At 45.1% G+C, this 24,802-nt stretch overlaps 1 long non-coding RNA gene across 1 annotated transcript in view; it reads right to left on the bottom strand.

Moving 5' to 3' along the window:
- The window catches only part of LOC117012471 (uncharacterized), a 94,854-nt gene extending 73,752 nt beyond the window's left edge, over positions 1 to 21,102 (bottom strand). Inside the window, exon 1 of the long non-coding RNA XR_004421173.1 lies at positions 20,988 to 21,102. This is a non-coding gene — a long non-coding RNA (uncharacterized LOC117012471). The remainder of the gene's footprint in view (positions 1 to 20,987) is intronic.
- Positions 21,103 to 24,802: the final 3,700 nt, after the last annotated feature.

The raw sequence follows: 24,802 nt of genomic DNA, 5'->3' as shown, positions 1-24,802 counted from the left end.
CTGGTGTCAGCGAGGACCTGAGATGCCCACGTTGGGTGGTGACGGGTGGTGAGGAGCTGGAAAGGACTTCATCTGATCAGTGTTTGCGTCAGCACCTGCCTCTGAGTAGCTCCAGTTCAGACACAGGAGCAGGCGAAATAGGGCAGGACATTCTTCTGCATCAAAGTGAGAGAGATGGAGGGAAAGCTCTTTCGGGAATCCGAAGAGAAAGAGGTCTCCGTTTCTGGGAGAGATGGGAATCTTTGTTTTTAGGAGGTGGCCTTGAGGTGTACCGTGAAGGAGGATGGGATCTAGAAAGGTTGAGAGAAGAGACTCAGACCTTTGCGGTTGCAGGTCTCATGCTGCTTGCAGGCCCAGCTGTGCCCTGTCCCAGGGTCACTCCTGGTGGGAACTGCAATCGTCCTGCCACCCCAGGCCTGGGTCTAGTGCTCTGAGCACCACTTTGTCCACTGCACCTTCTTAGTGCTCCTCAGGGATGAACCGCACATACAGCAGAGCTAACGAGCAGCTTCCTGTCCCACACCTGAATCCTCCATTAACGTGTGCTCCTGCGCTAGGCCTGGCTGTGGCCCTGACACCTTGAGTCGCCTGGTCTTACCAGTTCTTCTCCAGATGGTGGGAGGTGAGGCTCCCCTGCCTTGTCTCTTGTTCCCTAGCCACTGCCTGAAGTCCTGTAGGCTGATAACCAGGGACCATGACTGCTGCCCTTTCTGTATTTCCCTTGAATATGGAAACCAACCCAGCTCAAAGTATTTACTCAACTTCAGAACAGGTCGACATGAGTTAAAACACCTTGTGGGCACACAGCAGACCCTCATTAACTATTTATCAGCTGAAATTGCCTCATAGGGAAGGTGAAACTTGGTCGGGCTTGAGCGTGGGAGCAGTTAGACAAGTGGCTAGAAGTGGGAAGGCATTCTCCGTAAAGAGGAAAGCTCAGAGCCAGGATCGTGCTGTTTGTTCAGAGAACCACAGTTTCTCCTCCAGTGCACTCCGGGTGGCTGAGTTTTAACCTCTATGACCCACCGGGCCCACAGCCAGCTCTTCAGGGCCTCTGACCATTTGGAGCCCCAGTGATGGACTTTTCAGGTTAGCTACTCACGGGGAGGCGCTGCTGATGTCCACAGACCAGCGGGGCCATCCTGCTGGTACCAGCGGCTGACATTGGCCATCAGCCAGATGACCTAGATGGATGCTACAAATTCCACAACCCAGAACATCTCAGGGGCATGTCGTGGCCAGAACTCTCAGAGAGTATCTTCCTTGCAAAACAAAACAAAATCTCTTCAGGGCCTGTGAAGGATCATGTTGGATTGTTGGGCCTGGATTCAACCGGGTTATTAATCCACGCCGGTATTTTACAAGTTCAAAGCGGCTGAGACAACTCCAGACGCTGGGGTTCTGAGCCCGGAAGAGCTCAGTTCTATGGCCCGTCATGGCTGCTTTGTTAACATGGCTTTTAGCTTGTGAGTTGTTTCTGCAGTTTTTTTCTTATTCCACTGACTTTTATTAAAATTTCTTGTGAAAAGACCATTCTGCCCGGGGAGGAGGGCGCTTTATGCCATGAAGGAACAGAGACAGAAATTCAAGGCAAAGGCCTGGGACCTTCCCCGCTCTTCTCTCCACCTTGGAGAGCAGCCTGTTTAGGTCCCAGTGAGGAAGGACTGTCTGGAAGGTGCTGTCTGGGCCACTTTGCATGGGCTCACGTAGCAGCCCAGGTAACACTTGAATAAACCTCCAGCCCCTGTCCCTGTCTCCTGCCTCAGGCTATGACAGGTGGAGAAATACTGGGGGGAAGTGGAGAAAGATAAGCATGGCAAGGATAAAAGATGGCCAGCTATCAATGCATGATGCGTCTTAATGAAAAGGAGTTAGTGAAGGCCAAATCCTCAGGAACCCACTTTCCATTGTAAACACATTTTGCGTCACAAAGGATTTCCACGGCTATTTTCTTATGTGAGCCTTATAACAAGCCTGTGAAGAAGGTATCCTGATCCCATTTTAAAGATGAGGAAAAGGAGGCGCCCCAAACTTAAATGAGTCACCCAAGTTCGTGCAAGGGTGAGCCTAGGATGCAAAGCCAGGTCTGATGGCAGACACGTTTCGTCTTGGTACACGACCTAGACGAAAGGATGTGTATAGGATGGCCGGACCCCTCGCCAGCTCCTCTCATTTCACTCCTATGCCCAGCTCCAGGCTCTTCTACTGATCCTCTGATGGTAGAACTGTTGGCCCATCCAGAGAGACTCCGCAGGGACAGCACCATTGTGCCAGCTTTGCATTCACAGGGAAAGCACCTCACGGAAAGCAGCCGTGTAGGAGCCCGCTGGATACATGGCACGTGGAGCAAAGAATCCTCAGCTGGGTTCCACCGCCGTGCTGTTGCCAGGCCCCCACTGTGATCTTGCGCAAGGGACTTCCTCTCTCTACTCCTCCTGTCCTCTTGGCTCCTTGCCAGGTCTGACATTCCCAGATTCTAATTCTCCAACTGTCTAAATCTCTTGAATGGTCACTCAAATCTGTTTCCTGCTGCTTACACATCCATTGGCTTTGTTCTCTTCCTTCCCAGTCATCTCTGTTTGCTGCACAGAATTCCGTCATGCTCTGCTGTGGTCATCAGCATTTCTAATGTGAAAATCTCACCTCCAGTGCCTGCGGGGTTTGCTAAAAACACCCCTGGGGCCGCCTCACCCAGGGCAATGCCAGACCAGAGGATGGAGCCCTGGGTCTCTTCACTTTGCGCCACATTATCACAGAAAGGTGGATTAGAAGTTATCTCCGCTCTGCTTTCTCTCAGAGCTCCTTGGCAACGCAGCCACCTCGATATAAATACACACCAGAAACGTGCAGGGACTCAAACTGGGAGTCCACGCCCTCAGAGGCCTGGGGGCAGATTCCACGGGGAGCAAGGACATCAGGAGATCCCCAGGATGCAAAGGAGTGCCAGCCTGGCTGCTTCAAGGTCAACTACGGCCCCCATCAAATAAAACGCTTATGATCGCTGATAATCCTCTGGTGCCCCGCTTACCCCAAACGTTAGAGGGCTTTCATCTCCCCAGATAGCCAAATATTTCTCAGCTCTAGCTTCTTTTTCATTCTTTACAACTAAACAAAGGGCCGAATTACCCTTCCTGCCTCTGTGTTTCTAACACTTTTTTTCTCCCTAGTGTTGCTAATGTAGCCCATTTAGGTCGAAATTCTACTGTTTTTGGTCATTTGTCATTGAGACTAGAGTCAAACGCAATGAGGTTGTGCTTGTGAGTGTCACAACGGGTAACGTTCTAGGATTGAACGAATGTAAGGAATCATAAGCACATTCCTGGCACATTGGTAACTCCGCTGTGACTTAAATAACTTTAAATATTCAGGAGCCCAGTGCAAACTTCTTCGTGGTCGGTACAAGGCCAGTAGCATGTCATTACCTTCCACTGGCCTACCCTGTTCTAGGTAGGACCACAGACAGAACCGCTCACAATCTTGATTCAGAAATATGCAGGAGATACAAGCATCAGCTTAAAAGACTGCACCGAAAGCCCTCCTGTTTGGCGGCACAGGAATAAGACCTCCCCCCACCCCCACTATCTCTCATTTATAGGCTAGTCCTCTGAAGATTTACTTATGAGGCTCTGTCAGACATTTTCAAACTACAGAGGGCCTGGAAAGAAAATACAATAAAGAGATCAGAGACCTGAAACGCCAGGCCAAAGAGAAGAACCAGAAGGAGCAAGATGTGTTCATTGTAAATATTTTAAAACTGTTTTCTTATCTTGGTTCAGCGCTGTGTGCTGTCTTGTCTCTGATGATTGTAAATATTTAATGTGCTATAGCTGCATCTCCTTACTGATACAGGAAAGATGAATAAATCCATACACTTAGGATGGGTGTTTTTACTTGCTGTGCAGACTGCCCGAGAGTGAGCACCCCATGAGGGGCCGCTGTGCCCTGCACAAGGGCACCTCGTGGACGGGCTGCAAAACAAGCTCCGCCCACTCAGCTCAGGGGTCACAGGGTCAGTTCCCAGCAAAAGGGCCCTTTGTACAATTAGCTGGGGTTAGGAGGCGACAGTTTACTGGTGCAAAGGGAACTGAGCAGAACTGATGGGAAAAGTACTCCTGCTTATTAAATACAAACAACAAACAAACCAGAAATCTTTTAAATCTCAGCATAATTTTCTCTAAAATAAAAGTATAGAAATTTTTCTTCTATTTTCCCTTTTTTATTCTCTTAGCAGCCTAAGCCTCATCTCAGGACTTGATTTTCCTTGCCAACTTCCAGAAGCAGCTTCCAGAAGCACCCATCTACTACAAGGGGAAGGAAGGTGAAGCAATGAGAAGTGGCTTCAGAAGCCCTGGTTCTATGCAAAACCAATGTCCTGTCTGTCATCACACCGGTGACACCTGACTTGCGTGGCCCCAGCTGTGACCAGGTCTGCCTTTGCCTTCGGCCTCTCCACCCGTCCCACTCTTCACCTCTGTGGTTTCTTCACTCCGGGGCCTGTGGATTCTTCAGTTTCACCACTGCAGCCGACGTCACCTGTTTTCCCAGGTGAAGGCAGAAAAGCAGGCAGAGGAAGCCTTGCGATTCTACCTGGACTCATGGTCAAGAACAGCCTTCCACCACTACTCAGACCCCCTATCTTGACCTTGGGAAGATGAAACCTGGGAAATACCCACAAAGGCCCAAGCACTGGACTTGCATCTTTGAGTTGTAACCGATACAGGAAGACACCTCTATCGAGTAAGATGGTGGGGAGGACAGGCTGCGGCCGTGCTTAGGGGAGCAGGCTCCGAGGTCAGATGGCCCAAATTCCAACTCAGCCCCGCAGTTTCCATGCAGACTGACCCTGAGCATGGACTCTGGAGGACTCAGGCTCATCATCTCTAAAGAGAGAGGAATAAAAGTTCATGCCTCACTGAGTCGTCCTGAACATTTTGAGTTACTTATCTTATAAAGGCTTAGAAAGACTTGAAAGACTAAGTGATCAACGTGTGTTGGCTATTATTGTGATTATTCTTTCCGAATGGCTTGGAGAGTCCGGTGGTAGAGCCCTGAACAGCTTTCCTTCCTTAGGAGAAGGCTGGAGGTAAAAGGCTTTCTGAATCTGATGCTTAAAAATGCTGTTTCCATGTCAGGGAGCTCCGAAGGCAGAGTATGTATACTGTACACACACACACACACACACACACACACACACACACACACAGAAGCACCAAACAGGTACACACACATGTGCGTGGAGATTCTTCCTACTGCCCCACACATACCCAGGCACACACATGATTCGCTCCAGACAGAGCATGGGGCAGAATCTTCAGTCAAGGTTCTAGGATGGTGGCAGGCTACACTGGCTTAGGTGCCATCCAACCGAGGGCTGGCCTAGATGCCAAGATGGCCCGGTACACACTGTGGAATGTGCCAGTGTCGGGTCTCCTTGGGTCTGCAGGAGGACAGCCCACAGAGGGCTGTGATGCTGCAGAGACTTCTGAGAATTCCAACCTTTGCCATCCCTCGGCCTTCCCCCAGAAGTTTCGGGGGATTCTACAGGTCACTGGTAAAGGTCCTGGGCTAGAGGGTCCCAGCTATCAGATGAGCAGGTGGTGATGTAGTTGTCACAGCCTGTTCTCAGAGGGACTGCAGCAAATTCAGAAGACCCTGGCCTGGTACCAAGTAGGGGCCCAATGAGGAGTAGCTGAATAAATAATCAAATAATAATAAATCCCAGCTTAGCCATGCACTGGCTGATAGCCTTGGGTAAGTCACATACTCTTTCTTTATTTCAGCTTCCTTATGTGTAAAGTGGACATAAACATACCTACCCATAGGACTGTGTGAACAGTAAACATTAAACCAAATTAGACTCAATACCTAATGGTATGTTTCCTCTTGGGAGGGCAGGGGTCCCAGGGCAGTGCAAGCAAGGAATGGTCTCTTTGGAATAGACATCTGTGGACTTTGCACTTGAACATGGAGAATGGTACCTGAGAAATAGTCTGATGAGGACATTTCTATTTAAGAAAAGCCGTTCAGTGCCTGTCCCTCTGCAGGGGGGACATGGTCCAATTGTCCCACTGCAGGAAGCTCAGATAGAGGCATCTGCGTTTCACACCTCAGGTCTCCTGACTGGTGAGGCAGGTGCAGTCTGCCCAGGGCACCCTCTGAGAGGTGGGACTCTTCCTGAGCTTCTGTTGTCTTTATCAGTTTTATGACCTCTTTTTGCTTTGCTCCTTGAGTTAGTCTTCAGGGAGAAGCAGGAGAGGCCAGGGAGCAGAGAAAGCAAGAAGCAAATATGTCTGGATCCAGCTCCCAACACAACTGAACAAACCAGGGACTCTCACAGGCAGAGCGGCTCTGTTTATGGGCTAAGACAGTGAAGCCAAACAGTGTCCCTTATGAGCTTGTCTGGTTAAAATTCTAGGACAGTCTCTCACAGTCTGATTCTCTAGATACTCCAGGGCATTTCCAAGTATCTCGATAGATTCAAATATTGAGATATACTGAGACCTGTGTTCTTTCTTTCTTTCTTCTATCTATCTATCTATCTATCTATCTATCTATCTATCTATCTATCTTTCACAAATTCATTTTCCTTCTCTGTAATACATGCTCATGCATGCAATGCAGAAGGTATATTTGGATGCAGGGTACATCAGGAAATCGTAATGGTGTATTGTGAGCCCCAGGAGGATAGAACTCACTGCACCAGATGACTATTTTATGTTCCTTTTTGGATCCCAAGGTCATAAAAATTCTTCCCACAATTTCCAGCTGTATTTCTCAAATGGGATGTGGGGAATTAATTACTCTGTGGTCTCTATTGTCTCTTTTTGTGGATTTGGAGATCATTTCATCGTTTTCTTGCATCTCATAATATCTTTCTTATATGAGATGGGGGATTCCTCTCCTTTTTACAGTTCTTTCTCTCCTCTCATCCTTGGTCCTCTCCTCATACCTAAAGATGCATCATTCATTCATTTATCACCCATTCAACTAATGTGTATTAACAGTCTATTAGAAATTGTGCTAGAAACTAGGGGTACCCTGAACAAGACAGACACGGCTTCTGCTCTCATGAAGCTCACAGTCTAGTGGAGAGACAGAAAATATACAAAACTTGTGTGAATCAGGATATGATCATGAGGTGGATGCCGTGATGTGCTATCCGGGAGGATCCTCCTTCAGGACGGGAGAAAGCATTCTCTAGCTGCTGGGAGTTCTGCCAGAACAGAGCCTCCAGTGAACCCTCTAGGAACTGCCTTAACTGAAGAGAGCCGCCTCACCTGGGGTCATGCCCCCTCTGAGGCCAGGGTAGCCACATCCAATGTCATCGGATCCATCGCCTACTCTGGACAACTGTGAAGAGCCATCCCAGCTTCTGAGTTTTCCACTCACTTTAGCTGTACCTTTCTCTTCCCATTGGACCTTCGACCTATGAAGCAGCCAAAGTTGTGTTAGAACCAATGTCCCTTCCTCCATCAAGTCCTAGGAAACAGGACATCGGAAAGCAAAAAGAGGACTGGTAATGGCCTACAACATTCTGGGGGATGACAGTCTCCAGAAATAGGGATAGCTGGGGTGATGGTGGCAAGAACCTTGGAAGCAATGCATTCTTACAGTTGTGACTTTTTCATATTCCAGTGCTTCAGAGTAGATAGAACCAGATAGAAAAGAATACCTTTTCAATAAGGCAATGATACATTGGTAAAAGCCTGGAAAATACTGTAAACTAGATTGAAAGCTATGAACATCAATCCACCTTTCAACCATAGAAGGAAGAACAAAAATCAACCATCACTAGAGAATAAAGCATAGAGCCAAAGACAATGTACACAGGTTATCTGTTGACAACACTGAGCTTAAACTGCCCTCAAATGTTTGAAAATGAATAATGCTTTTGAACAACTTAATGGTAACAGCTATTGGAATTTAAAACGGATTCCATACTAAGGGTGAAAAAGAAAGTAGAATATGTTCTTTATTTAAAAAACTAAAATGAAGGAAAAAATCAAGGAAGCATAAAAACCAAAAATCACAAAAAAACAGAAGATTTAAAACGAGGTAAGTCAATGTTAATACAGGTAAGTAGGATGAGCTTGTGTAGTAATAGGTCAATATTTTCATACAGAGTGGAAAGATCCATTTAAACTTTAGAGACAAACACATGAACACATTAAGATAAAGTTTCACTCTAAAATACAGCATACGATTACCAGCAAACTAAAAGGAGTGGTCACAGTTTTAATCGTGAGGAGTCAAAATGACCATGGAGAAAGGTAAAACAGCTTTCCCCTCCACTTAGTGTCTCTTCCCTCCACCATTTTCTAAAGATGGATAACAGCTTCTTTAAGAACAGATTTGAGGGAGAAAAATCAAAGTCAAAGAACTAGACTCCAGCTGGGAGAGGATACTGCAAAACCTGATGTGTCCGGACCGTGTTATGGCACATGGTATGAGGTAAGGAGGCGCAAGCCACCGAGATAAAGGGGACAGGACACTGAAGCCCAGAGAGTTCTGTTAGAGTAGGAGAGCGAGTGTTCGGGGCTCCGTAAGGAGATTACAAGTTTCCTTTAAAAACCTGAGAGAAAAACAAGTAAAAGTAGAATTCCAAACTTAACTGTTCCCCCCTACAATGAAACACTAGTTAGAGGCTAGACTTTCTCAAAGAATCTCAAAAATTTCCAGAAGTTTTTAAAAAAAGAATCTACAGACCACACTCTTGGCCATAATGCAGTAAAGCAGAAATTAAAGACAATATTTAAGTTAAATCTCCAGCTACCTATAAACTGTAAACAGTTTTTTCGTAAAATTCTTTTGTCAGAGAGCAAATAAAATGCAACACAAATCATCTAGAAAGCAATGTCTGTGAGAATATGCCATACAAAATGTACAGAATTCAGCCAAAACTAGAAGCATATTTATAGCCCTAACTTTTATTGTTAAACAGCAAGAATAAAAATAAAATGATAATAAATTCAAATCATGAAGCTATAGAGAAACATTTAAAAATATAAGAAAAGGAGGAATTAGTTTGCAAAGATAGCAGAAATTAATGATTTAAAAACAATAAAATTGAGGAATGAGCTGATTGTTTCCAAAGACCAACAAACATAGACAAATAACTAACAACAATCATTTAAGAAAAATGACAAATATACAATATTAAAAATAGGAAACATAAGAAAATTACAGATTTTGGAATTTTAAGCATAGACTTAATCATAATACTATTCAACTGGTTAACCATTTGGAAAAAACAAAGTTACACTCTTAGTCATACCAAACCCAAAATTAATTCCAGGTGGACTAAAATACAAAAATAAGATATGTGTATTTATATTTATTTACAATAGAGATGTATTTTACAAATGTGGTATCAAAAGCAGCAACCATAAAGAAAATTGATCAATTGCATCACATTAATTAAACCAAAACTCCTATACAGGAAAAAAAACAGAAATCCTAAAAGGAAAAGGACAAATTGGGAAAATATTTCTAATATATGTGACAAAATATTAGTGACTCTACTACATAAAATATGTGAATATAAAAATAAACAGAAACAAAATTAATAAAAATCTCAGAAGTCAAATGCATAAATTTGAAATATTTGGATCTTTTTTTAGTTGTAACAGATATGTCATTTAAAAATTAGATATATTTTTCAACTATTGAATTGGAAAACGTTAAAATAATATCTTTTGATATAAACTTTTTACGCTGCAGTTGGGTTATATATCAAACAGTGTGAAAAATGTGTACACACTTCTACTGGAATTCCACTTCTAGGAAGTTACCTTAAGGATGTAAACTGACCAATGCATAACTAGTTAGTTACAATGATTATTGCTGTGTTTTTTTGAAAAATCACATCCCCAAAGTGAAAACAGTGTTAATGCTTAGCAATAATGAATTGGTAGAATTAATTATGGACCCTCTATTTGATGAACTATAATCTGGCACATCTATATTTATTAATCCTGAAAGGTGCCAATAATATGTTCATCAAAAAAGAGCATGTTACAGTATATACAGTAATATCTCATTCTTGTTTTAAAATATGTGTATGTATACACATGTATAGACATGTATATATTATATATGTGTATTCTTCAGACATTTCCATTACTGGTTGGTGAGACTGGGGATTACTTTGTTGATCTTTTATATTTTACATCCCATAATACGTTGTGGTTTTTTTTTAAAAAAAAAAAAAAGAAAAAAGAGAGAACATTAAATAATACAAATTACTTAAGCGTTGACTATGGTAGACCTTATATGCTACTATCATTGTAGTCTTTACACATGTTTTTACATCTATCAGTTTTCACATTTATTTTGTGCTTCTAGCTATTATTCCCTTGAGGGCAAGATACCGTTATTATCTTTGTATTCCCAGCACTTAGTCCAGTGTGTTACATATTGTGGACATCATTAAATGTTAGTATTTCAAGGAAGGAAGAAAGGAGAGTGGGAAAGGAGAGGAGGGGATGGAGAAAATGAAGCCGAGAAAGAGAGAAAGGGAGGAATGGGATGAGGGAGGAAAGGAAAAAGGGAGAAAGGAGAAAAGAAAAAGGAGGAAGGGAGGGGAAAAGGAAGGAAAAGAAGGAAGGAAAGAGAGAAGAAGGGAGGGAAGAAAGAAGGGGGAGCGAAGGTGTGGAAGAAAATGGGAGGGAAAAATGGGGTAAGGAAGGAAGGCTGGAGGAAACGGGAAGAAAATTTGGTTATAGGCATCATTCCTACAGAAACAAACTTTCATCTCTTTAAATCCCACCAGCCCCGCCCCCCATGCCCAGGCCACATTTCTTCCACGTCGCTCTGTTTCAGATGCACTCTGACTCTGTCAGGCCTACCAGTCTTTCAGGGCTCAGACCATTGGGATCCAGTCCAAAAAAACCCTGTCCCACAAGGTACCGGTGCCCTTTGCAGATGTTTGCTAATATATCAGCAGCTGGACCACTGCATCCTACAGTCCCTCAATCATTAGCAGACATTACCTAATTGATAAGGGCGTCTCTCGAAGCATAGCAGCCCGTTCCCAGTTCTGTGTGACACACAATCAAACTCTGTTCCCTTTCCCTGTGACATCAACATTCTTGGCCAGGCCGTGGGAGGGGAACTCCTTTTCCACCCAAGATAAACTAAAATCTGGGGACAAAACCATTCCCCGAGGATCCCTACAGCCACATTCCCCCACCCACTCCCATCTCCCCGGTCCACGGAGTGCTCCAGTTCTAGCCATGACGCTGTTCTTCGAGCCTCGCTGGCATTGACCCCAGTGCAGCTGCAGCTCTTCACCAGCTCCCCATGACAGTGGGAAACAGACTGGACGCACCAGCCATTTGGTGTCAGTGGACGTGCACACATGCACCCCTGAGGCTGGGACCATCTCGCCCTCTCCCTTCCTCTGTGTCCCCCACAACACAATTGCATCGACATTGAAAGCATCCATCTGGTCTTTCCTGGCAACAGGTTCCTGGTGATAATATTTCCTTAACGGCACTTGGGGATGGCCTGTGAACCCAAGAAGGATGGACCCTGGCCACCTACGGCCAGCTCAGGCCAAGGCACAGAGAGAAGCACAAAGCAGAGCCCAAATTACAGGAAAGCCTCCGAAATGCAGCCCTCTGCAAGCCCACCTCCTGCCACTTCCTCGGCCGACTGAATGACCTTATGAGTCTGAGATTCCTTCGCTAGCACAGCGTGTCCCTCAAGTACTAGTATGATCATAATCTTCGTTACTAAATTGGTCCCGGGCCCCTGAGATGAAAGGAAAAGCATATAATCAGTAGGAGGGAGAACAACAGAAGTTTGATTTGGGGTTTTTTGTTGTTTTTTTTTTTGTTGTTGTTATTGTTGTTTTGTTTTTGGTGGGGGGGGGCAGTGAAGGTTTAAATAAATGGAAGGTTGATTTATTTTATCTTTGTCTTATAGCGTAATGAGGAGTTTGGAGCCAAATAGTCCCAGGTTCACACAGTGGCTCTGCCACTTACTGGCTTTATAACTTGGGGTCAAATTTGTCTCTCTCTGCTTGAATTTTCTCATGTGGTTCTTGTTAGGATTCAGTGAGAAAACTTATATAAATCCTGGCTTGGATTAAGTAAAAAAAAAATTCTTTTTTTAATCAATGTGCACGAAGAGTTTTGAAGTCAACGCCTTGGATCTATGTATCTAGATTTACCACTTTTTCCGTTTTGTCAGGTTGGTGTTATCTTCCCATTCCACAGTAAACTGTGACGCTATTAGCAGAGTTATTATAATAAAAAGTAATGCAAACAGTACCAGCATTTAAAAGAAAATGCTAGTATGGCCAAGGTCTCAAAACATCTCACGCAGCCTGGGGCCTTTACAAATGAGGAGCCTGAGGAGGACAGTGAGGGCACAGTTGATGCCAATGGTCTTGACCTCAAGCGTAGTCATGTGTCATTTGTCCCTGGCAGCACCCTGGTGGTGGTGGGAGTAGTGGGCACAGGCCCACGTCTCTCACAAGGGGGAGGCAGCAGGGTGAGCTCGGGCTCTCACATGTCCCAGTCTCTAGAGCAGTCATACAAGCCTCTTGACACTTCAGAAAAATTCCTCCATGGTTTCCCCAGTTTCCTAGTCTCACAGTTGGGTCTCCCCTGGAGTGCTCAGCCTACGATTTTTACTATTAGGTTGGTGCAAAAGTAATTGCGGTTTAAAAGGTTAAAAGTAATTGCAAAAACCGCGAGTACTTTTGCACCAACCTAATACACTAGCTCTCTGTGGAAAACTGGTCTGGGTCTGGAATAAACCCCCATGCCCTTTGACTTGCAGTGGGGTGGCCACTCCCTGGCTGGCTGTGGGCCTGAGGGGAGTGAAACTCAAACCCCAGTTGGTGAGCATGCTCAACAGTCACACCACCATGCTTGCCTCATGACAGAGCCTAGTGAAGCCCGGTCACTGGCGGGGAAGTGGAGGGGTCAGCGGTCATCCCCATCGAGCCAGTCTCTGAAGCCCCAGTGCAGTGCAGAGTGATGGGAGAGGCGCTGGGCTGGTCTACCTCCATCGGGCCTTTTGGTCTGCGTCTGGTCCCCTCACCCTGGGAGGCCCTGGGCAATCCACCCCTCCATCGAGGTCTCTGGTTCCCCTTCTAGGTGGACAGAATGGCTGCCTCCTTCAGCTCCAACATTCTGGGGTGCTCACCACGCTGGCCTCCCCTCTGTCCCTGCTTTGCAGGCCCTGTCCCAGGCCTCTGTTGCCCCAAGTACAACTAGAGCAGAAAGTACAGGGTCCCTCGGCCCCCCAGACCTTTAAGAATTTGCATCTCCAGAGGGGAGGAGAACGTGCAGAATTTCACTGTCATTCACCTGAGCACAGACTGCCAACTTTTTCCTGTCACGGGAACCCATCAGAGACCAGACGAAGTGAACTTCTATTTCCATATCTCATTCTCTCGAAGAGAACACAGCCATAACTCCACAGAGTAAACACTCACAGTCTAATCTTTCTCCATGCTGAGACAGTTTGTTGAAATTGGTGAAATGATGCAGACCCCACCGAAATGGTTTGATAAGAGCTGTAAGTCCAGCTTTGTGATTATTAAACACAGGGAGTATAACTCAGCTGCTTCAGATAATTTCAGAAAGAACGCTTTCTCTTACCCAACTTTCCTCCCCGTCATGTCCACACATGGCCTTATACTTATGGAGAGCTCAGTTGTCTACTTTTGTTTCCTTGGGGAGAGAATCTATGTCCCTGAAGAGAGAGAAAGCCACCCCCCAATTTTATGGTCACTCATTGGGTTATTAGTGACAATATGAAAGAGGAACCACAATCTAAATGACTCATACTGCACATGAATTACGATGAAAAAATAAAAAAAGGAGTTAACACAGTTTGTGGTACGGAAAGCTTTCTTTACTTAGAGCAGGAGTCCGCAAACTACAGACTGCAGGCCAAATCTGGCCCACGGCCTATTTTTGCATGGCTACGAATTTACATTTACATTTTTGAATGGTTGAAAAAATCAAGAGGAATAGTATTTCATGACACGTGAAAATTATATGAAATTCAAATTTCAGTGTCCATAAGTAGTTTTATTGGAAGACCACCCCATCCATTCATTTCAGTATGGTCTGTGGCTACTTTTGGACAGAATTGAGCCTGTTAACTGAAAATATTTATAATCTGGACCTTTACAGAAAATGTTTGCTGACCCTGAGCTGAAGAATTTTTACAAGTCTTTTTTTTTTTTTTTAACAAATATATATTTTTTATAACATTTCACAGATGGATGAGCTGGGAATCTGAGTGAGAACAGGACTTTAAAGAATGTTCTCGATGTGACTGAGCCCAGAGAAAAGCAGATTTGTCACCCCTTCGAGGTGGGTTTCTTTCTAATCCCTCCACCACATACCATCCTTCAGAAGCTATACCCCTGCTTCCATGGAAGGGCTGTTGAAATGCCCATTAAGAAAAATTGATTCTGAAGTGTGACATCATGTCCTTGAAGATACACGATATCATGACAGGACATGATATAATGTCCTGTGCAAAAATAAATTGCATTGTCAGAGCCCCAGTTGCTCCAGGAGGAAAGATATGGCTGTGAAAAGAAAATCCTAACTTATGAAACTTTTGTGGAAGGGATGTACGGCTCTGAGAACTCTCCTCTTTACAGCGAACACCAAAACATGGTGTTAGATGCTCCATGACCACTTGCTTGCCTCTTTTGTTCTTCTGCTGGCAACGACACCTCATCACAACTGAGTTTCCCATGGTTATTTTTAGGCTTTTGCCTTCACTCAGTGATATTTCTTAGGAAGGTCACTTTCAGATTCAACTTCTTACACACCATTAAAGCGACCCTAGGTGGAGAATTCCCAGAATTTCTCTCTTTCTTTTTTTAATCCATTTTTAATGAAAACACTGTAGGTTTATGAAATCATCTAATTCATTTAAGTGCTGAAGAAAGTTTCAGAGAAAATAATGTGCGGCCCTATTCTGCATACCAGAGTATACACGGCCTAAGAAAAGTCAGAGGGAGGAATTGTTTGACCCTTCTGGGGATGAAATGTATAAATTCTATTACGGTTCATAAATGGTATTTGTCCCAGGCCCAAATTATATGTGCTTCTTTCAGACAAAACCCTAATATTGACCACAAGTGTCTTTTCCCAGCTCAGAATCACCTGAAGAAAATGGAAGTGAGAAATACCTGGGGAAGTCGGAGGCAACCTGCTCTTCTGATTGACTTTGGACAACAACACCAAGGGCAAAGACAGAGCAGCCACAGAGAGAAGGGGACGTGGACCCAAGTGGTTCTGGATCTCCATTACTTGAGGGAAGTGACAGGGACCTGGAGGGTCCACATCTCCTAGGCCCTGAGAGCAGTGTGCCTTTGTCCCCTGACCTTGCCTCAGTCTCATACCCCCCCCAAATCACCTCCACACCCGCATCCAACATACCTCATATCTCATCTAATATATATTCACGTTGAACACTGGAAAAGAGATTCCAAGTTAACTGCTAGTTTGGAGTGACATCTCTGTGTCAGCCACTCCACAAGTAACTCCCTTGGACTTGGCTGAATTCTCGCAATAGTCCTCAGTGATGGTTCCCGTTATCTGCACTGCACACATGAGTAAACCGAGGCCCACTGAGATGAATTACTTTCTCCCAAATTGCACAGCTGGAGATTCTAGGAATTCAAGTCTATCCAAGTCTGCCACCCCTTACCCTAAACACACACCGCTTCTCTAATAAAATGAGTCAGACGGAAATCGCCTGGTGTAATTTGGGTAATCGCCTTGGTGTAATTTGGGTTTCATGCAAGGAAGGAATGTTCCAAGAGCCAGTGAAGTGAGACAACAGAACGTGGGGAAGGGCCTTGCGGAATCGCCTCAGGAGACCCTGACAGATCCATCCTGCTTTCCCACAGTGGATGACAACTTTTGAGTTGAACAACGCTTTCCTGAAGTTAACATTTTAAAATCCTTAAAGTTCTGAACCCATTTGGCAAGCTCTGACCAGATTAAGAATTTCTAGGCCTCTCTGTCTCATTAGCCATCATACCCAGGCAAAAATGCCCTAAAATATTCAGTGGGCAGTCGCCCATCTTGGATGGACCCAGGGGCCACGTGAGAGAAGTCTAACAGAGGGCTGAACCACTGAACCCTGCTCAGCTATTACACTTCACACTTGCTTTCTCTCCTTCTCTCTGATGTTAATGGCTGATTTCCCCAAGGTTCTCTTTTCACCTTTTAACCATGCGTCTGTTGCTTGGGCTTGTAAATGGCTTTCGGGCATCCTGTGGCAAATACTGCTATGCAGTCCCACAGAGACTCCTGCCAGCCTTTCTCCTTGGTATGGGGTTGCTTACAACTTGTAAATCAGCATATTAGTCACAGTTAAGTGTTTACTGAAAAACTTTCCAGACAATCTGGGAATGTGGGTTACCATGTGGGGTGGTGTAGGAGGCTTCCAGGACAGAAGCAGAAATGAGCCTTGTGGGCGAGAGTTGAGTCCAATCCCAGGGCAACATTTCAAGATGCCATCCTGCAAGGTGACAGCACTCAGCGCTTGGAGCACCAGGAGAAAGCACGTCACCCAGAAGAAAACAGAGAAGAAACAAAGAAGTTACTGCTGCCGACTTCCCCTCAGGAGTCCGGCTGAACATCTCCTCCGTTTCACTCTGAAGCCTCAAATCCCAGTTTGTTTGGAAACCCTCCTGTTCTAGTTTTGGAGGTATGTATGCCCAGAGCACTGTTTCTTTGTTGTTATTGTTGTTGTTGTTTCTTTTCTTTTTCTTTTCTTTCTTTTTTTTTTTTTTTTTTAGAACATGGATTTCTGTGTCTGCACAGAGCACAAACCCCCTACACATCCTTGCCCTGTGGAATCCCTCATGCCATCCTGGAAAAAGCTGATTGTGCACAGGCTTCAGTCTTTGCAAGGTGACTTTGCCAGCATTTGGGGCCCAGGCCCCAGCATTTTCTGGCCCAACAATTAGAGATGTTCAGCGCTGGACTCGGCTGCTTTGTGAAGGGATGAGCTTCCCATCACTGGGAGGGTGCAGTAGCGACAGCCAATGGGAGTTCCTGTCAGAGTTCTGAAAGAAGGAATTTCCGTGTTGGGGGAGCAACCCAATTCCACCAAGGTTCTGGATCTGCTGTGAGGAGTAGGAAGGTGACGTGGCTGCTGCAGGCCACTTTCTTGCAGTTGTTTGACTGGTTTGTGCAACGTTTCATAGTTAAAGAAAGACATAACACCACCTTCTAGAACTGGACTGGATGTAATCTCCACAGGCTGCAGTCCTAAGATGATGCTCCAATGAGATTACTGTCTCATTCACACACTACCCACGTAGTCATTTGGAAAAAGTCAAAATAACAGAGCTCTGCTGAAAAGAACCTTTGGAGAGGAAAGAGCCTGTCCAAAGATGGGCAGAACAATTAGATAGTGGACTGAGTGGCCGCTCACCCACTCTTGGAGATTAAAGACGTTCCTGTCCAGTTGGTTTTTCAACAAAACAGATTCCCTGCTTCATAGCACCAACTTCCATTTGTAAAGAGAGGGAGTTATATTTTCATGTTTAATGGCAAAACATTGAGTCAATTCGTGAAGCCCTCTTGCCAGCAGCCGGGACTGCAAAGCCTGCATTTCTAAAATATATGCATTTCAATATAGGTAAGTATTTAATAGATACACAGTAAACCCTGTTGAGTAAATGACATAGACTTCTCTCCCGGAGTTGACACACCAGATTTCAGAACGTGGAGAAAGTGTAATCATAACCTTTTTAATTTTTCAGAAGAGTTGGCCTCTGAAATACACTGCTATGGAAAGCACACCAGGCTATGGCAGCTTCGGCAGTTCTATTGATATTAAACTAGAAGTTCGGATCCATCTACTATATTTTGGTTTTCTTATATCAACCACGCTCACAGGGACATCTCTGAGAATGAAGAGAGGTACCATTAATAACGACCGTAGCATGTCAGGTGTAAACGCGCACTGTCCCATGCAAAGTGGATATTTAGTCACCTTTCTCAGAACCCACCTAACCTATGACAGTCACATGTCAATCATAAGAAAATAAATGGCCCACGCTGGAAACAACCTTAGAGGTCATTGTCTTGTACCCTCTTACTTGATAGAGGAGGACATTTGTACCAGAGAGCTCAAAAGACTTTACCCTAAGCCATATAGTCTGGTAACGCCAAAGTCAGGCTAGAAGCCAGGTCTGGGCGCCCGTGTGTTTGCTGTGCGTCCTCTGCGGGCAGTGCACTCACTGAGGCAAAGGGAAGGGCGCAGTCACCGAAGTCCCTACTTTGTCACACCAAGCAGGACGTGAGCCCTCAGAAGAGTGTGCGTCATTGACTTCCTGGGTGCATTTAGATCCTGTTTCCTGACTTGAGGAATCAGGAGAAATAACTGGCCACTGCCTTCTATGTAGGGGTGTCGTTAGGAGGGATGAGATGTACCCCTGTAGGGAAAGGGGGAGTTGTACACGTCCATGTAGAGCAGGAGGTATTCTCATACTGTAAAGCTATACCCCGTACACTGATGGACCAATGACTTAACAGTACTCTTGTGTCCCGAAAGTGATAAAGTGACCCCAAATACCGAACTCATAAAGCAGAGCAATTTACTGGAGGAAAGGGCACGAAGGGAGACCGGCACAAACACGGAGTAAAAAGTTATTCAGTGTTGTCAGGATTGTCCCTAACTGAAACATAGAAAATTAATGAAGAAACAGACAACACTGTTCATTTTAAAAATTTGCCAAAAAATGTAACATAGTCCCACTATCCCCTCACATTCCAGTGTGTTTGTTTGAACCAAATGGGGAAAACTCAACGAACAAAAGCCCCGTGACGCTTTTGGTATTGATGGAGAACATTAGGCAGTCGAGGGTCTCAACCTCACTCATTTGTCCTCCACACACCCACCTGACGATCAGCTGCCATGGCTCAAACTGATGGGATGTCCTGTACATGCAGGTGGGAGTCACTCCTCAAAGTATGGCCTGCTCTGTGCTTTACACATTGATTACTTCCAGTGAGGACAAGTCCTCTGCAAACTTCCCAGGTATTTCTGTGTGTGACATGTGCACAGCTTTGAGAAGAAGGCTTTCGTCTGGAGAGTCTCCTGGCTCTTCACATCCCAGAGGCAGGAGGTTTAAGCACCGTGACACATCCCAAGAAAGCCGAGTGTTGGACACATGACAGCAGATTGGGGTGTGAGGTTCAGCTGCTCAGTGTCAGTGCCATTTTATGGGCAACTCATGCGAACATATGGTGGCGAGTGTGTGTGAGAAGGTGATGAGAGAAAGAGAGAGGTCACAGGCAGGCAGCTCATTCTATTGTCAAGGACAGAAGCCGATGATGAATTATGAAATTGCAATCTTGCACCAAAACGAAGCCACTTGGGTTGGTGCTCACATCTGCTTTTCTTTAAGGAAGAAGGCAATCTGTTGACTGTATGTCCTCCTCATTAAAATCCCAAAAGCTAAAATGCAGGGGCGTCACCTCTTGGGTTACTTGTGACTTTTAGGAGTAAAATTAAGTCATTTGGGGAAAGATGCTGTGGATTGCTTGAACTCAGATGTCTAACCCCCACATGGGAGAGGTTTCATGAGACCAGGGAACGAGGTGACTTTCCACTGCTCATTCCTTAAAAGGTAGCAAGAGTGAAGCCATTCTCAAGCACATGGAAAGGAAAGGCTTGTGTTTCTTCCAATTTGAGGATTTTTATGCACAGAGTAGGGGTTTGGGCAACAAGAATATAAAAATGAAAGGGTATCTTGGGACCAGACCTAGCAGTAAAGAAGGGAAGGTGGTCAAATCAAGTAAATGGATTTTCAGAGAGGGGATTTCAAAAGGCTTAAGGGAGTCATTGAAAAGCCTCCACAGAAAGGAGATCAAGGGTCAAACAGGGGCCCCGAGACAACCAGGTGTTCTTGCAGGAAAAAAATTCCACAAAACGCTTGCATTGTTACTATTCACAAAAAAAACACAAAAAATGGTTGTGGAAGGTGAAAGGAAGTCCAGTGAGCAAACCCTGGGCTTTACAGGAACACACACTGAAGTGGCCCAGAAATTATAAAATGGACTCATTCCCAGGGAGGACGGCGAAGCAATCAGAGAAACATGTTCAAGGAAGGCAGGAAACCTGAAGCAGTATCTGAGATATAACCTTTCAAGGGGCACAAGAAGAGACTAAACGGAAATGCCGTCCCTTTCTTAGGTAGAAGAGGAAAGGAAGAGATGACCACCACCCCTCTCCAAATGCTGGAGTCTGGAAGGCTCATTTAGCCTGCGATGTCACCTGAACATGAGAACTAAGAATGAGTATACTTTCGTGTCATCTTATTTGAGCCATCTCACAAGTCAATGGAAAGATCTGGAATGTAGGTAACCCAGAGGGAGAAAAGGCATGAGCAAGCTGGATGCCAACGCTTGCCTCAGTTCATGAATGAAGTTTGACTCGCACAACCTGAGGACTTGCAACCCAGGCCACCAAGAGAACAGCCTGGGGGCACTTGCGTGGTGGGAAGCACGGCAAACCATGGCATAATTTGGGGAGTAATGTAAGGTAACCTCCTTTCAACTCAGTCCCGATGCCAGAAAACTCCTGGCAAGACAAAAATAATGCTGAATTACTTTATAAGCACTCAGAAGTAATCAGGGAATGGAGTAACATTGCATACTCATGTATTTATTCATTCAACAAATATTTATTGAGGACCCTACTATATGCGAGACACACTGTCATAAATATGATGATAACCAACGCAGTGTCATAAAAGTAAGCTTTCAGGCCGATCTAATTAACCTTCCTATTTGTACACAGACTCGATATTCGGGTTAGAATTCTGGCCTGCAATCGGTCTTGACTTGGCAAGTTTTTCAGTTGTGCCTCACCTATCATGGTCTTCCATAACTGGAGAAAGACTAGGTGCGCTCACGCCCAGAGAACACCCATGCATAATGAATGCATCAACCCACACGAGGAAAAGGGTCAGGACTTACATCTCCTCTGCTCCTCTAGCCACTCCGGCCTGGATGTAACAGAGGAGGAGACTGGAGTTCTGAGAGCTTCAGTACCACGCCAGGCGCTCGCAGGTGGGACTGGCAAAGCCAGACTTGATACCAAGTCACGCCGTGTTGTGAAGTTCTTCCAGTGTGGATTGTTACTGCTGTCGTGGGAGGGAACAGAAGACAAATAGTAATACGCAGACCACAAAGGCCAAATGTGAGGAAACAGAAGCCGTCGGGATTAGGGCCCCTAAATCAAGCACAGGACGCCCAGTCAACGTGAACTTCTGATATGTCCCAGAGTTTGTCCTGTTTTGGTTTTATTTTGTGTTTTGGGGCTAAATGTGACAACGCTTCCTGCGATCTCCTGGGAAGTTGCAAACTGTTCCTGGGGCCCTTGCCACACACTCCTTTTGGGGCCCAACTATCAATCTCCTCTAAGAAGGAAGGCGCTTCCTTGCATAGAACCTCGGGCTTGCTGCCTTTAAAGGAGTCTTTTGATCTGGTGAAGTAGACAGAACTGTTTTTCCGATGCACAGAAACTGGAGGATCAATAAGACTGACTGCTTTCATGTGCGGAACTATGTTTTGTGCTTCAATCTTTGAGACAACGCTTAAGGACTAGCTGTGATTGTCTCCATCTTACAGCACAGAGTCGATAAACTGAGGCCCAAACATATGAAGTGCTGAGGAGCTGGGATTTAAACCCAAACAGATGACACTGTCTGTGTTCTTCCCATTATGCTTCATAATGAAAGAATATGCATTTCCCAGAAATTGGTCCTGCTTGTAACAGAATTTCCTAGTGACTTCAGCAATGAGACTTCCACCAGAGGCAAAGATGCCTCAAAAAAAGGGGACATGTGAAGAGGCCCAGGAGGGCTGTTAAGATTTGACAAATAATCGAAAGGTGTCAAAATAACAGATGCTGTCTTGGCCCAGGCACTAGAATTTCCCTTTGGGGAGCCATGGAATGAAATAAAACTTCCACCTTCCTGGTCCGGGTCTTGGCTGTTAACATCTCCCCCTGGGGATCCATTCTCCCAAACTTTCCCCCATGGGATACTCAGCTCAGGGCGTCACTCTTCTGCCCAGCTGCCTTTTCACCAGCTCCTACCAGAGCTCCTAGCTCTCACAATGAGATGGTTTGCCTGAACCATGGTCGTTTAGTGAGGGCGCAAACAGAAATGATTTTCTCAACTGCGTGTGTGGGGAAAGAAGGAAGAAGTGCAAAGATTCCTGGTACTTTTCAATTTTTTTATTGCTTTCGATAACCAAAAGCAAAGGGCTATGTTCTTTTGATTCTCTGACTTTAAGTCTTTGACTATCCATTCTGCTTCCTGAAATTCCCACTACAGAGAGAATCCACTTTCAGTTCACCTCTAGTATTCATGGAATGGAGCGAAGGGAGAGAGAGTGAGAGAATGAGAGGGTATATTCAAAGTCAGACTCATCCCAGGCTAGACCTCCCTTCCACCCCCACAAGTCTGCTCACTACTCTCTCTAAAAGGCTTTTTGCATGAGCGATCCATACAAATTCAATTTGGGACTCACAAAGGAATGGCCACATAGAACCAGTGGATAGGCTGGGTTAAAAATTAAATATATGGATTATCTTCAGGAGGGGAACTTTGGTTGACAACATTACTCTCTCAGCCAAGGGTTGAAGGCCAGGACTAAAGGTGGCCTCAAGTCTTTCAAAGATGTTCTGATCATACTTGAAAATGGTAGGTACATTCTGGAAGAACTAAGCAAACTTAGCAGCAGCCCAGAGATGGGAATGAAATTGTGACCCTGGACCACCTATCTAGATGTGGAAATATGCCACCTGAAGAGGAAATAACAATGAGAAAAACTTATCTGTGTGCTATTCCACCTTAGTGAACCCAATATGTACATTTTTATTAAAAAAATACATCATTGCTCTGTGTTGGGAGAAACTTTTGGTTTAGTAAGTCTCTTGTCAAGAGCTCGCTACATGTCAAGTTTTGTAAATCTCAGGTAATCCTCACCTAGAACCGCTCTTCTGTCTGTCTGACACTTTTCCCCAGAAAACGGCATGGCTGACTCCTTCATTTCAGGCAGGTCTCGGCTCAGATGGCACATCTTCAGAAGGCCTTCCTTTCTGGGGCCACCGTAGACGAATTAGTGTCCCCACCCCGTCACCCTCTGCCCCCTTACCCAGCTTTCTTTCTCTTTAATGCACTTACTTACTTTGTCTCCCCAACATTCTGTGTGGGCAAGATCAGTCTTAATTAAATAAACATCAAGGATGACTTTGACAGGAAAAAAGTTCAACTCAAAAGGGAAACATACAGCTTGGTGAGCGTGTGTACACGTGTGTGTGTACACGTGTGTGTGTAAGGAGGAAGAGCGGTCCTTCCCCATTTGCCTTGGTGTTAGTGCTGGCTTAGGGAACAATACTCAGAAGTATGCTTTTGTTTGTTTTCTGGAACCCATATACATTACGTTGCCCACAACGTACAAAGCAATTCTGTGTTCCCACTGGAGCTTGACGACACTGACCTCTTCACCACGTCAGCCAGTGTTGTCCATTTCAAAGATGAGGAAACTGGGTTTGGACAGATTGAGGTACTTATGAAACGTTTTGAGGTGAGTATGAAGGAGAAAAGGAGCCCAAGGTAACCAACCACCCAAGTGCATGAGACACTGGGGACAGATCTACTGCAAGGAAGGGCCATTCATAAACTGGTAGCAAATCCACAGAGACAAAAAGGCAACTGGCCCAAAGCACCTCTTCTCAGCGCACCCCAAGGGGTAAAGCGTGTGGGCACTGGAGACAGCCCAGGAGGTCTGACTCCCAGCTCCACAGTTTAACTGTTATATGGTCTTGGGCTTGTCCCTTTGTCCCTGTGAGCCTAAGTCTACTGACCTATGATAGCTCTCTTTCTGGGTTGTTGTGAAGATCAGAAATAAGTATGTGGAGTGCCTAACATAATGCCTATCTCGGTGTTCAATAAAACGTCACAAATTCAGAATCTGTTGCTAACCAACTTACGTAAGGCAAAGGAAAATCTTGTTGGGTGAGTTCCCAGATAAGAGGTATTTAAAATGTGGAGTTACAGTGTTCTTAGATTCTAAGACTTGGGGAGAAGTCCACGACTTTGTGAACTTGCCCTGCAGGATCCTGCCTGATTGGTCTTTGCATCAGAATTCAGCACCCAGTGCGCTGCGCTTTTCATGGAGTCCGTTGTAATTGCCTCCCACTACCGCAAGCAGCTCCTCCCAAATCCGCAGGAGTCTCCTCCCACCTCCACAGGAGACTCCGCCCACCTCCACAGGAGACTCCGCCCACCCAGTTATTCACCTCATCTTCCTAAAGCACGTAAATATGCCCATCCTTCTCTGTTAACATCTTTCCTCCCCTTTGATGCTGACTTCTTGACTTTGGTCCAAGTTCATATGTTCTCTATATTTTAATACTTTCTCAGGAGGATCCTTGGTTCCTCCTGCAAATAAATAGTGCCATCAGACCTCTCTACCACCCTGACAAGTGCCTGGACAGGTCCAACCTGCAGGGCGAGCAAGGTTGGCCTCTAGCGGAGACCAAAATAGTACAGATTTTCCTTATTACAAACTCCGACACTTCCTTCCACTTTCACACCAGCAGTCCAATCTTCCCCAGAAAGGAAAAACTATCCCCAAGTTGGAGGCAGTGCTGGGATGGAATTATGCGTGTTTCCTATAGCTTAGGCTGGGAACACCTCTCTGTATGTTTACCTAGTGCTGTTGGCAAACACTAAACTGTCCTCATAAGATTTAACAATTTGATGTAACCTACAGTCGGT

Source organism: Rhinolophus ferrumequinum, chromosome 20 (assembly GCF_004115265.2).
Source record: "Rhinolophus ferrumequinum isolate MPI-CBG mRhiFer1 chromosome 20, mRhiFer1_v1.p, whole genome shotgun sequence".
Lineage (NCBI taxonomy): Eukaryota > Metazoa > Chordata > Mammalia > Chiroptera > Rhinolophidae > Rhinolophus > Rhinolophus ferrumequinum.
Note: the sequence above shows the minus strand (reverse complement) of the source record. Positions and strands in the feature narration are given on the sequence as shown.